We start from the raw sequence: 2500 nt of genomic DNA, 5'->3' as shown, positions 1-2500 counted from the left end.
TTGGCAGCGGCCGCCGCCGGGCTGCGGGGAACGACTCCCCGGGCCCGGGGCCGCGCGCGCGCGGGCCTGCGAGGCGCCCCAGCCGCGCCGCTGCGACCACCGCCCCGCCGCGAGGCGAGGGGCGGCGGCACAGACGGGCGATTGATCGTCAAGCGACGCTCAGACAGGCGTAGCCCCGGGAGGAACCCGGGGCCGCAAGTGCGTTCGAAGTGTCGATGATCAATGTGTCCTGCAATTCACATTAATTCTCGCAGCTAGCTGCGTTCTTCATCGACGCACGAGCCGAGTGATCCACCGCTAAGAGTTGTCTGGCTTTCGGCACCGCCCCGCACGCGCGAGGGGGCCAGGACCGCTTCGCCACAGGCGAGCGGCCCCTCCGGAGGATGGCCCACCGCCCGCCCGCCCACCCCCCTCCGCACGCGCGGAGGGGGCACGGCGCAGCACGACGGAGAAGCCGCGCCTCTGCTGACCGTACGAGCACACACAGAGAAAGGGGGGGGGGGAAAGGAACGGAAAACTCCGAGCGGCGAGGCTGGGGAGCCCGCGCTCCCGACCGGCCTGGGAAATGCCTTGCTCGCATCGGAGGCGGCCCAGGCGCACGGGCTCGGCCCGGCCTCTGGGCAGAGGCAGCGATGCACCCGACCGCGCGCGGCCTGCCCACCACGCTCCGGACGACACGGCTGCTGCTGCTGCGGGGCAGCAGCGGGGAGCCCCACCGGCCCCGCACACGCCTCCGTGCCGGCTGCGCCGCGCTACGACAGCCAGCTCCCCCGGGCTCGTCCCGACGGCAACTCCGCGGCCACGCCAGCGGCTCCAAGAGGCGGCAACCGCCAGAGCCGGCGACGCACCGCCCGCGGCCTGCCGGACGGCACCCGCTGCCGCACCAGAGCGGCTGCCCTCCCGGAACCACCGCCACCGCTTCTCGCCTCGGCCCCTTCCACGGGCACGCCCCAGGTGGAAGGCGGACGGCGCTAAGCCGGGGACAGCGCCCGCTCTCCCCGTTTCCACGCGGAGACCGCGCGTGGGGTGCCCCCGCCCGCCCCCGCCCACCTGCCCGGCGCGGCCGGGAAGCGCGACGGGGAAGCGGCGGGCAGGGCCCGGGACGGGACAGCCGCGGCCGGCACCGGGCGCCCTCCGGCCGACCGACAGGCCGAGCGGCGCCGCCGCCGCTCAGCCGGGGTGCCGCCCTTGCCAGCAGCCAGTGGCGGGAGACCGCCGAGCGCTCGCCAGGGCGAGGGGGGGAACGGAGCGCAGCGCGGCGCAGCGCTGCGACGGAGTCGCGGCGGCCCGGCAGCCGCCCAGCGAGCCCCCACCGCGGGGACCCGCCACCCCGGGCAGTGAGCCCGCGCTCACGCCGGGGCCGCCCGTTTCGAGGCAGGCAGGCCGGCTACGGCCGACCGCACCGCGGTCTCCACCGAGACCGGACCGCGGAGAGGAGGGGGCAGCGGGACCCCTCCCCGGCACGGCTGCCCGCGGGATGAGCACGGGCGGCAGCCCACCAGGGCCTTCGTGGGAGGAACTCCCGGCCCCTTTAAGGCACCGCCGCCCGGCCGCCCCCCCGGGTCGCATCGAGCCGCCCGCGTCTTTAAACCTCCGCCCGGCTCCACGGCCTTCGACCCCCGGGCTCGCCGAGGGAGGGCCGCGGAGGCGCGGACGCTAGGTACCTGGCCCTGGGGTGAGGGAAACGACCTGAAGGCCCCGCGGGGGTGCCTCCCCCGCTGCCGCCCTCGGGGGAGCGTCCGCCCGCGGGGGCGCGCCCGACATCCACCGCCACCACCACGTCCTCCTTCCCGGGGCCCGGGGTTTCCCTCAGTAGCCCGGCGCTGCGCCCGGGAGGAGAGCCGTGGCTCGGGCCGCCCGCTGGCGCGGGACACAGCCCGGCGGGGGCCTCGCCCACCAGAGGAGGCGGCGGCGGCAGAGCGCCCCCCCCGCCCCGGCTCCCTCGTGGGGAGAGGTGCGGGGGGGAACGGCCGCCGCCGCCCCACCCGGCGCCACGCACCCGCCCGGAATGCCCGGAGGCCTTTCCCCTGCGCGGCCGGCCGGGCTGCTTCGCAGCAGCCCGACAAGGTGCGGGCAGGGCCGCGGGAGACGCCTCCCGCGACCCCGGAGGACCCTCTCCTCTCGCGCCGCTCGCGCCCTGCTGCCCCGTCCTCACCGCCGCTCGCCGCTTCTTCCTCCTTGCCCGAGCGGGCTCGGCCGGCGGGGCTCGTCACACCCCGCGCCGGCGTCCCCCCTTCCCGCGCACTGCCGCCCGCGCTCTGACCGGGGGCGCCCCTCTTGGCCCCGAGGGCCGCGCCCCAAAACCTCCCCGGCAGCGGACCGCCGTCGGGCGAGGCGGGGCCGGTCCCCGGAGAAGGGCGCCGGCCGGCGGCGGGCGCCAGCGGAGGCGAGAAGCGGGGTGACGGCGGGGACGCGGCGGCCCCAGCCGTCCGGGCAACGCGCGCGCGCGCGTAGGAGAGAAGCGACGGAGTCGGCGGTAGCGAAGGCGGGCCAGCGCCCG

The 2500-nt window shown here is 78.1% G+C and overlaps 1 non-coding gene across 1 annotated transcript; it reads right to left on the bottom strand.

The window, feature by feature from the left end:
• Positions 1-153: 153 nt before the first annotated feature.
• On the bottom strand, positions 154-306 carry LOC142028018 (5.8S ribosomal RNA). Its single transcript, XR_012649357.1, has one exon. It is a non-coding gene; the product is annotated as a 5.8S ribosomal RNA (ribosomal RNA).
• Between the last annotated feature and the right edge of the window lie 2194 nt (positions 307-2500).

This window comes from Buteo buteo, unplaced genomic scaffold (genome assembly GCF_964188355.1).
Source record: "Buteo buteo unplaced genomic scaffold, bButBut1.hap1.1 HAP1_SCAFFOLD_107, whole genome shotgun sequence".
In the NCBI taxonomy this organism is placed as follows: domain Eukaryota; kingdom Metazoa; phylum Chordata; class Aves; order Accipitriformes; family Accipitridae; genus Buteo; species Buteo buteo.
The sequence above is the reverse complement of the archived record's forward strand: the minus strand, read 5'-3'. Positions and strand labels throughout refer to the sequence as shown.